Raw genomic sequence first — 11,886 nt, 5'->3', positions numbered from 1 at the left:
TGTACCTAGGTGCAGTGAAGATTGCATAATATCACCACATTCCAGTTCACTCTTGGATTACAGAATTAATTACTGAATAAATTGATAAAATACTGAGTAGATTGATATTAAATTGATATTACTGAGGCTGACACAGCCTCAAAAGGCCATCTCTCCCTCTCTGTAGCCTTCATCCTCTCTGCTCCTCCAATCCCTGCGGTGTGACATTGTCCCTGGGATCCTGGCAATCTCAGCCTGTGTTGCCACCTCCGGTGCCGTCTGGTGCCTCCACGTTGGAGAAGGCCACGCTGTGCAGGTCCTGCACCTCCTCCGACGCTGAACATTGACTGACAGCTCCTGGCTTGTCTTCTGAGGTGGAGCAGGGATGAGGATACACAGGGTCCCAGCCTCGTTTAAGAAGACCAGGCCCTTTAAGAAAGAGATGGCGGGCTATTTCTTCACTAAGGCGGCAGTAAATCTTCAGAGTCCTCTTCCAGTAAGGGCTGTGGAAGTTCAGTCATTGGACAGATTAAAGCAGAAATTGATAGGTTTCTGGATACTCATGACATCAAGGATTAATGTGGGACAATGACATTGAGGAGATGATCACAAACTGTTGAGGCAAGCTCGATGGACTGAATAGCCTTTAGGTCTTGTTTTTATCTCTTCCTCATTCATTCTTCCTCACGTGCTGTTTCAGTTCACTCTCAGTTTACTGACCATCAACTCAGATTCACCAATGTTTTTGTAGATGATAGTAAAAGATCCCATAGACCACCTACTCTCCTATTCCTCTCACTTTCCCTTGCTTCCATTTAGAAAAAGCTCTTCGTAATTAATAGTCATTAATGGAAATAATAAATACTTCACTCCTCTCATATGTCAATGAAATTAATGTTCATTTATTATTAACTACCATAAATACACTGGTAATTGATGCTGATACTTTTAGACTATATCCATCAGTATTATAAGAGAACATATTTATTTGAAACATTTCAACATGAATTATAAAATCATTGTGATAATCTTAAATCCATATTAAATCCAACAAATTCGATAGGAACATACATCTCGTTTATGAAAGTACATTGCTGTTGGCTTGCAGATGCTGGAACTACTCTGGTTGTGTGATGTCTCTGAGTGTTGGCGATTAGGGCTGTTGTCTGGTTTCACACCAGGGGTCAGTCGGAGTGTTGAATATCAGAGTCTTGCATCCTGTACCAGGCCATTGATTACCTGGAAGATCCGTGTGGAGCACCAATGACAACCCCTTCACTACCGCCTGTTACATATTTCAGTTATGGTAGCTTGCTTATTTGGTGATATTGTACATGACAACAGTGACTACACTGAAACATTTACTTAATTGGTGTAAAACCCTTTGGGATGTCTTAAGGTAGTGACAGCTGCTTTAATTATTTATTTATCCATCTATCTATCCATTCATTCATCTATCTGTTTTGTTACCTCCCCTCTTCCTCCCTCCCTCCCTCTTTCTTTCACTTTTTCTTTCTCTCTCGCTCACTTTCTCATAGAGTCATAGAGATGTACAGCATGGAAACAGACCCTTCGGTCCAACCTGTCCATGCCGACCAGATATCCCAACCCAATCTAGTCCCACCTGCCAGTACCCGGCCCATATCCCTCCAAACCCTTCCTATTCATATACCCATCCAGATGCCTTTTAAATGTTGCAATGAAATATGTCAATGAAATTAATGTTCATTTATTATTAACTACCATAAATACACTGGTAATTGATGCTGATACTTTTAGACTATATCCATCAGTATTATAAGAGAACATATTTATTTGAAACATTTCAACATGAATTATAAAATCATTGTGATAATCTTAAATCCATATTAAATCCAACAAATTCGATAGGAACATACATCTCGTTTATGAAAGTACATTGCTGTTGGCTTGCAGATGCTGGAACTACTCTGGTTGTGTGATGTCTCTGAGTGTTGGCGATTAGGGCTGTTGTCTGGTTTCACACCAGGGGTCAGTCGGAGTGTTGAATATCAGAGTCTTGCATCCTGTACCAGGCCATTGATTACCTGGAAGATCCGTGTGGAGCACCAATGACAACCCCTTCACTACCGCCTGTTACATATTTCAGTTATGGTAGCTTGCTTATTTGGTGATATTGTACATGACAACAGTGACTACACTGAAACATTTACTTAATTGGTGTAAAACCCTTTGGGATGTCTTAAGGTAGTGACAGCTGCTTTAATTATTTATTTATCCATCTATCTATCCATTCATTCATCTATCTGTTTTGTTACCTCCCCTCTTCCTCCCTCCCTCCCTCTTTCTTTCACTTTTTCTTTCTCTCTCACTCACTTTCTCATAGAGTCATAGAGATGTACAGCATGGAAACAGACCCTTCGGTCCAACCTGTCCATGCCGACCAGATATCCCAACCCAATCTAGTCCCACCTGCCAGTACCCGGCCCATATCCCTCCAAACCCTTCCTATTCATATACCCATCCAGATGCCTTTTAAATGTTGCAATTGTACCAGCCTCCACCACATCCTCTGGCAGCTCATTCCATACACGAACCACCCGCTGTGTGAAAAAGTTGCCCCTTGGGTCTCTTTTATACCTTTCCCCTCTCACCCTAAACTTATACCGTCTAGTTCCCTGACCCCAGGGAAAATACTTTGTCTATTTATCCTATCCATGCCCCTCATAATTTTGTAAACCTCTATAAGTTCTCTTTCTTTCTTTCCCTACTCTCTTTCTCCTCTCTTTCTTTCTTTGTTTCTTCATCTTGCTCCTTCATCCCCCCTCTCTCTTTTTTGCTTTCTCTCTGTTCCTTTGTGTGCCTCTCTATTGTCTCTTCTTTTATCTTTCTTGCTTTCTCCATATGCACTGGGACCAGCCTGTTTGTACAAGACAGAGAGAGAGAGAGAAAGGGAAATTGGGACATGTTAACTTTTACACAAGGCTTCGGTTTTAAAAGCCAGAAAGCTGTAAAAAGAAAGGTGGGCATTAGGTGTAACGTTTCCACAGTTTTAAAAAGGTATTGGGAACGGCTAAAGACAGGAGCTGATTTGATCATTCTGGAGTTGAACTTTGTGAGGGTGTGGAGAGGCAGAAAAAAGGACAAAGGCTTGTGCAATTTCAACGAGGGAGAATTTTCAGAGGAGCGCTGACTGGAATCGTGACGTCAAAGTAAAAGGAGACGAGAAGTGTTGCCATGGAGACTGTGGGAGTTGGAAATCAAAGGTGAAGAACAGGTGACAAACTCTTTGTTGTACCTTGATCGAGGAATGCACGGAATATGTTTGGAGTCTGCTTTTAGTGTTACAACATTATTAGCTCATTTCTGTTTTCTAACATTGATTTTTTTCAAAAGAAACATGTTGTTTTTCACTTTTTCTACTTTTCTGGAGAGTGATCTATTTTAACTAATTCTTACAAGTTAGCAATTCAGCCCCGTGACTCATTGTATCTTTAGCAGAGGTATAAAAGCAGTACCAGTGAACTGTTGGCCCTGTGTATTCAATGCAGGTGCAGTGCATTCCTTCAGAGCCTGGAGTCAATTAATCTTCATTTCTTTCAGCCTGTAGTGTAATTGCTGATGAAGATACTGAGAGCAAACTTCCATGTAATTCTAAAATAAGAGCATTCTTACTTGGCTGTGGAATGTCTGTTCTGCATGTATAACAAATTCTCATCCATCAGCATACCAGACTAATATGAAGTACTGGAGTGTGTTCAAGATAACAGCTTTAATTACATTAGACAGCAGTTGGCAGTATTTAACCCTGAAAGACCACAAAGCTGAATCTTAAGTGGACTAAATGCCAAGGTGTAAAGATCCGCAGAAGCTTCCAAGATTATGAGAAGGTGTGATAGTGGGACAAAGAACCCTAATAAAGAACTTGAGCAGATAGTTCATGCAGCCAGAACGTTAACAATTTCTCCTTAAATTCTGTTTCTACTTAGATTTCCATTTGTTTCATAAATCCTAGCTGGTGTCTGCAATTGGTAAAGGTACTGTGAGCACCAAAAAGCCTCATCAATGTACTAGCTTAAACAAAGAATCCCAAGAGGTCGATCGACTGCAGTAAGCATCACAGTCGAACTTGCATGACCTTGGTATGAGACATTGAATAATGATCTGTGGGAACTTTGACTAACTTTGATCAATAGTTTTTTTGGGGGGGTGTTAGTATCACTGGCTAGGCCAGTATTTATTTATTTATTTTTCCACACTACTACCCGACAGTGGTAATGCTTATTTTTCCCCAGCACCCATGTCGCGTGTCACTGTGTCAGACACAGTGAAGAACAACAAGCGTGTAAATCTTTATTTATATTCCACCACCAGGAAGAAAGGAAACACCCAAGTGGCCTGTGACAAGCAGTGCCCTTTACATCAAAGGGCAATGCTGCGTGATCAAAGTGAAGGGGAGGGCAGGGATTAAATCAAAATAGAGTTGGAGGGGGAAAATAATGCACTCCACTCCCTGTGGCACCCACCTCTCCCTGAACAGCTCAAGGGATTTGGTGGACACCGTGTGCTCCTTCTCCAGGGACACCTGGGCTCGGATGTAGCTGCGGAATAGGGGCAGGCAGTCAGCCCTAAAGACACTCTCCATGGCCCTGTTTTTGGGCCTGTTTGGGACCTGTTTTTGGCCAGTTTGGCCAGGCCAAGGAGCAGACCCATAAGGACGTCCTCCCCCTCTGCACTGGGTCCCCAAAGATCAGGAGCATGGGACTGAAGTACAGCCAAAAGCAGAGGAGAAGGTTCTCTAGAAAAGTAAAGAGGGAATGCAATCACCCCCACTCCATCTATACATAGCCACGGACCCCACAATACCACAGAACAAGCAGAAACCAGTATTTATTGTCCTTCCCTAATTACATTCTGATAAAACAGGTGCTTCACTAACACGAATTGGTGATAATGCCAGTTGATGATTTGTGGACACCGTTTAGATCACGCAAACTTCCTACTGAACAAGTAAAGCAATTTTGGATAGCGATTTTCTACAGCGCGATTTTCTGTACTGGTTTTCTATATTGTGAGGTTGCAGAGGTTCACAGCTGTCATGCTATAGGAGAACGATGTGTATCTCAGGATGATGTTGGTGAGCGGCCTTCTTAGACAGCTACAGTCCATGCCATGTAGGTAGATCTGCAGTGCTGTCAAGAAAGGGTTTTCAGGATTTTGACCCGCTGACACTGAGGGAACGGTGATATATTTCCAAGTCAGGATGGAAATGGCTTTGTAGGTAGTGGTGTTCCTAAGTATCCAAAGCCCCAGTCCTTCCTGATGGTATAGTTCATCGGTTGGAAGGTTTTGTCAAAGGAGTCTGGGTGAGTTACTTCAGAACATCGTATAGATGGTACACACTGCCACCACTGTGCATTGGTAGTGGAGAGGGTGCCAATCCATCAGGCATTGTGTCAAGCTCCTTGAGTGTTGTTGAAGTGTTGTTATCCTGCACTTGAGTTCTCTAACCTTATCTCACCCTCTCAGCATTTCCTTTTATTTTGTCTTTGTGCTAATCTAATCTCCTCTTCAACATATCTATGCTATTCACCATAACTACTCCCTGTGTTAGAAAGTTTTACATACTAGCCATTCTCTGGGTAAAATAGTCACTCTTGAATCCGTTATTGAATGCATTAGGTGGCCATCATATGTTTATGGCTCCTTAGTTATGAACTCTATCATAAATGCTAACGTCTTCTCTACAGTAGACAAGCAGGAGGCTGGAAGAACGCAGCAAGTCAGGCAGCATTAGGAGGTGGAGAAGTTGATGTTTCGGGTGTAACCCTTCATCTGGTTGGGCTGCTCTTTGAAGGGTCAGTATGGACCTGATGGGTCGAATGGCCTGCTTTCACATTGTAGGGATTCTATGTTCTACCTTCTCACTCCTTGTGTATCCCTTTCATTCTCCTCTGACTATGAAGAAGAGTTCCCCATGTCTCAGAATGGTTTGGCAATTAATTGCTGGAAAAGGTCAATTGCACTTGCCTTCCTAGCGTAGGTTGCTTTGGGGCAGAGAATACCACAAGGTGACTACCCACCGGGTGAAGAAATTCCTCCTCATCTCAGTTCAAAGTGGCCTGCCCCATACTCTGAGACAGTGTCCCCTGTTGTAGACCTCCTATGTTTTGGTGATGTATGTCACCGTTGCCATCTGTGTATGTGCAGGTGGTGGCCATCTTGGCATCGACTACACACTGCAAGAAATATTCTGCTTTCTGTTTCTCCTGCTAAACAGGATAACTTCACGTTGCTCCTTGTTGGTTTCCATTTGCCAAATCTTTGTCCATTGACTTTACCTTGCCCAATCCTTTGAAGCATCTTTGCTTCCTCTGCACAACTAATGCCTAGGACCATAAAGCAGAGGAGCGGGAGTAGGCCATTCAGCCCATCATGTCTCCCTCCCTAAACCTCCTTGCTCGACACATATTATGAGAAAAACCCAAAGCAATTGGACATTCAGTTTGCTTTGTTTTGTGGAATCTTGCTGTACCCAATGTGTTTGCCACTTATAAAAAAAGTCATTGCCATGCAGTGTGGTCCATTTTACATGAAATACTTTGAAATGCACAGTAAGGCTACACACATACGCAAGTCTCTCTTTCTTATAAAATCACACACACGTTCCAAGAAATTCTAAGGTTGTATGAACTTTTCCCATAATTCCAAAAACAATATAGGATTCAGTCAGCATTATGACGCTTTGATCTTGGGAATGGCTCTGGGTGTTTGATAACATGTTTGTTTTTCACAAACCGGCTATTCTTGTCCATAGTTGTCACTCACATTCGTGTGGGGGAGTGAACCTCAGCAGGTGGGCATGAAGGACTTTGCAGAAAGTTCCATGGAAATTCAAATTGGGCCTCCCGACTTCCAGAAGCTTCTGAAAACAAAGCTGCAATGTCCCAAACGTTAGATTTTTACAGTGAATGGATGATGCAATCCTAATCCTGGCAATATATTTTCAACAGATTTTGGTTGGAAACTCAAGACAATGCAGATCAATGGAAGTTCCTGCTGTGACACCAGCACCAATCACTTCAAAATAATGAAAACTCCATCGACGCTGAGGGTTAGACATCAGTAAGTTTTGGAAATCTTGCAAATTTTGTCCATAAATGAGGATTCATTCTACCAGAGCTCTGCAGTTTAAATTGTTATGATTGTCCAAAATTTGGCATTCTTGCATTTAGCCTGATGAATGCAAGATGAAAACATTTGGCAACATGCCTCTCTTTTGAGCAATAACCATCAGAACTCGAAGTATGTCAGAATCCCTACAATGTGAAAGCAGGCCATTCAGCCCATACCAACTCTCCAAAGAGCATCCCACCCAGACCCACCCCCCACCCTATAACCCTGCATTTCCTGTGGCTTATCCACCTAGCGTACACATCGTTGGACTCCACAGCATCCATCTGATGGGGGATGGGGACTGTACAAACTCCACACAAGGTGGTCACCTGAGGCTGGAATCGAAACCCAGGTCCCTAACGCTGTGAGGCAGCCCTGCTAACCACTGAGCCACCATGCCACATACATGTTTTGTGATTGTATAGGAGCTCAGTCATTTTGAGGAACTATGGTGTAGTATCCTCTACTTTGGGTCCACGTTTTCACAACATCCTCCACTAAAGAAGATAATCAGACAGTATCTTTAACTAAACAACACTTCCCCACACTGGTCCCTGCGTCCAACAGGACCATATGTAGGGGGAAATGAAGGCGGAGTGTTGCTATCACTTGACCGTTAATCCGTGAGATTTAGGTAATGCTGTGGGGACCCGGATTTGATTTTGTTTCTTTTTTATGTGTCTCACACCTGCACGCACACCCAAGTTGTGTGTGTGCAGGTGTGAGACACAGTGAAAGACACAAGGTGTACAATCTTTATTCAATTTCCACCACCAGGAAGAAAGAAAACACCCGAGTGGCCAGTGACAAGCAGTGCCCTTCACATCAAAGGGGCAATGCTGCGTGAGGGACCAGGATTTGACTCGCAACACATTGTTTGAAATCAATTAAAAATTCTGGTATTAAGAATCTACTTTTGTTTGTTGTCACCTGGTTTGCTAATGCCTCTTTAGGGATGGAAAACAGTTGTCCTTAATTGTTCTGGCCTACATGTGACTCCAGACCCACAACAATATGACTGACTCTTAACTGTCCTCTGGGCATTTAGGAATGGGTAATAAAGACTGGCCTAACCACTGATGCCCATATTCATGAATGATAACAACAAATAATGGGTCATTGGCAAATTAATGGAGGACTGTAAAAAAATTGTAGGCAACCATTAACCTATGGAAAGGATGGGTTTTGCTAATCTATTCTGTGTTTGATTAAGTCTGGCTGATAACTGATTGATGTTAATTGTGTTTGATTGATTAAGCCTGAGTGTGGACCTTGGTGAAAAGCAATCAAGTTATTGAAAGAGCAGGAAGTTGAAATAAAACATGGAGTAGACGTTTTAAAACACTGTGAATAAAAGTTTTTACATACAAAGTGATCCCCGAATAACTCTGAGATATAAATCGGTAATGACATAAAATTGTAGATTTAGAAAAGGTGGTTGTGACATCTGCTGTGGGAGGTTTATTGTATGGGGTCGGGAGCTAACATGTTTAAGGCTGTTTTATTTTCTCCCGAGTTGCTGGTACAGAATTCCAAGTCTTTACGCCTGCTCTGTTGAACTTCTGTTCAAAAAGAAATGAAGCTGCACTTACTTGGAATAGCCAGTGGATGTCAGTCAATACCTGTAGCAAGCAGTATTCAGCAACGTCAGCTCCATATTTAAATTCACTCAATTATAGTTGGATGAAAACTTTAACAATGTTGTACATCGGCAATTACCAGATGGAAAATGGATGAGTCCAGGAATACGCACTGAATACACAACTGGGAGACAACTTTCACTGAAAGTCTTGAAGCAATTGCATGTGTTACAACTACTGATGTATATAGGAACCTGCTTTTGAATAGTGTTAGCGTGATCCGAGGGTGTCCTCAAAACATTTTACATCTAATAAAGTAAAGGTAACTAAAGCAGAAATTGCTGGAAAAGCTCAGCAGGTCTGGCAGCATCTGTGGAGAGAACCTAGAGTTAATATTTCCTCAGAACTGATGGTAGCTAGGAAAATGTTGGTTTCTATGCAGAAGATAGGGTGGGAGGAGGGGTTGTGGAGTAAACGATAAGTGGGAATATAGGCCAAAGAGAGAGAACTGTTGGACAGACAGAGGAGTACAGAATGATCTGGCGAGGAGGGTGAATAGCTATTAATGGGCATTGTTAGTGGCTAACAATGTGTTATGTACAATAGCAGACTGTGTGGGCCTGATTGTGGGGGGGCGGGGAAAGGACATGGGAGAGTTCAAACCCGACAGTTGGTGATCTCAATATTGAGTCGAGAGTGTGGTGTTGGAAAAGCACAGCAGGTCAGGCAGTATCCGAGGAGCAGGAAAATTGATGTTTCAGGCAAAAGCTCTTCATCAGCCCATGTCTGCAATGTCAATTTTCCTGCTGTTCAGATGCTGCCTGACCAGCTGTGCTTTTCCAGCACCACACTCTTGACTCTGATCTCCAGCACCTGCAGTCCTCACTTTTGCCATCTCAGAAGTTAACCTCCCATCCATGGGCTCCATCTACACTTCTCAGTGCAGCAGAAAGGCTGCCAACATCATTATAGACCCATCCCACCCCGGTAATACTCACCTCCAACATCATTATAGACCCATCCCACCCCGGTAATACTCACCTCCAGCATCATTATAGACCCATCCCACCCTGGTAATACTCACCTCCAGCATCATTATAGACGCATCCCACCCTGGTAATACTCACCTCTAACATCATTATAGACCCATCCCACCCCGGTAATACTCACCTCCAACATCATTATAGACCAATCCCACCCCGGTAATACTCACCTCTAACATCATTATAGACCCATCCCACCCTGGTAATACTCACCTCCAACCTCTCCCGTCAGGCAGAATGTACACACACACACACAACACATACAAACACATGTTCTAGAACAGCTTCTTCCCTGCTGTTATTAGGCTGCTGAATGGGCCTCTCTAATTCCAAATCTAATGTTGATCTTGCTTGGACTCTAATCTCCAGCATCTGCAGTCTCACTTTCACCTAGTTGATCTCAATACTGAGCCCAGAAGGCTGCAGGGTCCCCAAGCAGAAAATGATGTGCTGTTCTTCCGGCTTGCTCTGAACTTACCTCTAGCTTATCAGACCATAGGTGGCTTAATTGGAGGGTTACGACACCTCAGATGAGGGGGAAGGTTGAAAAGGAGTGTCCTTCAGGGTAAACTCAAGCAGTACAGGAATTGAACCCACATTGTTAGCATCAGTCCACATTGCAAGCCATCCATCCAAACTAATTTACCTTCTTTCTGTGGGGGCATGTTGTGAAGAGAGACACTTATTAAAATTGGGATTTCAGTCTCTGTAGTGTAGGGCAGAATCCAGAAGGACAGAACCAATTAGATTTCTTCAATGAAAATACAGTAGTTCAAACCACGGGCTCAGCTCAAAACAAGGGGCCTTTTACATTAAGACAACAAAGTCTAATTGCTGTAAGCTGTGATCTATTGATGTATGAGGGATATTTACAGACTGGCAGGTGCTTGTAAGTCTCTAATTCGAAGGTCAGAAAAAAAAGGCATTAAATTTCTATCTTTTGTTCTATTTAAATTCTTGATCCATTGGAATGCCATAGTTGAACTGTAATAGACATTCATTCCTACCTACCTAGTTGTGTATTCTGCTGATACTGTAACCTGATTACTTTGAGTCTGTTTCTGACTCCATCTATTTTGAGCTGTAATTGTAAAGCACATGATGCTTATCAAAATGAAATTTCACATTTTTTTCCTCTGTACCAGGGAAAGAATGTTGAGAAACTCAAGAACCACTACAATGGAACATTAAACATCTTCACCACAAATATTTAGAAGGGAGATCTTTGAAACCTGCTCGAACTGATGAATGACAGGGACAATGTTTACTGAAATGCATGAAATATTTTATCTTGTTTGATGCTTCATGCTCTTTAAACTGAAGGTGACCTTGGATGAACATTGGCACGTTCCGATCTGCAGCACTGCATGCTGATATCACTCCTCTTCCACTGCCAACAGAAATTACAGTGAAACCAAACCAAACATTCATCATTTTGTACAGAGTTAAGTACTGCAGCCGCAAAATCCCTCAGGTCCTCACTTGCCAGCTCAATATTGCATACGCTGAAATGCAAACTGCAGTCTCCACCTAGTGTTCAGGATAAAAATAATCTTTTGGCAAAAAGCCTATCAGGAGATCTGAGGAAATGTTAACATCGGTCACGGAGGAGCCGTGCATTAGGCTGCCTTATGTTTCGCTGATGTATCCCAGTGAAAAAAGTGAACTAGTGTCTTCTAGCACTTCATTTAAAACAAAACTCTTGGGGTGTGTGTGTTTTGCCCAGCCTCAGAGGCCCTTGAGAAAGTGGTGGTGAGCTGCGTTCTTGAACTGCTGCAGTCCATGTGTTGTTGGTAGACCCACAATACCTATAGGAAGGGAATTGCCATCATGCCAGCAATGGCACAATGGGTAACTCTCTGGCATCTGAATCAGAAGGTTATGGCCCTCGTCCCATTGCATGAGGTTATAACTGATGCTGGCAAGTCAGTGGAATACTGATGGAGTGCTGTAATATCTTTTAGATGAGATATTAAACTAAGGCTTTGCCTTCCTTGTCTGGTGGATGTAAAATATTCCAAGGCATGACTAGAGGCAGAGAAGATATTAGATTTTAAAAAAAATTAGATTACATTACAGTGTGGAAACAGGCCCTTCGGCCCAACAAGTCCACACCGACCCGCCGAAGC

The 11,886-nt window shown here is 42.6% G+C and overlaps 1 long non-coding RNA gene across 1 annotated transcript; it reads left to right on the top strand.

The window, feature by feature from the left end:
- Positions 1 to 2,829: 2,829 nt before the first annotated feature.
- LOC122563538 lies at positions 2,830 to 11,527 on the top strand. The gene is made up of 3 exons (XR_006315631.1): positions 2,830 to 3,235; positions 6,972 to 7,083; positions 10,903 to 11,527. It is a non-coding gene; the product is annotated as an uncharacterized LOC122563538 (long non-coding RNA).
- Positions 11,528 to 11,886: the final 359 nt, after the last annotated feature.

The sequence above is a fragment of the Chiloscyllium plagiosum genome, chromosome 27, assembly GCF_004010195.1.
Source record: "Chiloscyllium plagiosum isolate BGI_BamShark_2017 chromosome 27, ASM401019v2, whole genome shotgun sequence".
Lineage (NCBI taxonomy): Eukaryota > Metazoa > Chordata > Chondrichthyes > Orectolobiformes > Hemiscylliidae > Chiloscyllium > Chiloscyllium plagiosum.
The sequence above is the reverse complement of the archived record's forward strand: the minus strand, read 5'-3'. Positions and strand labels throughout refer to the sequence as shown.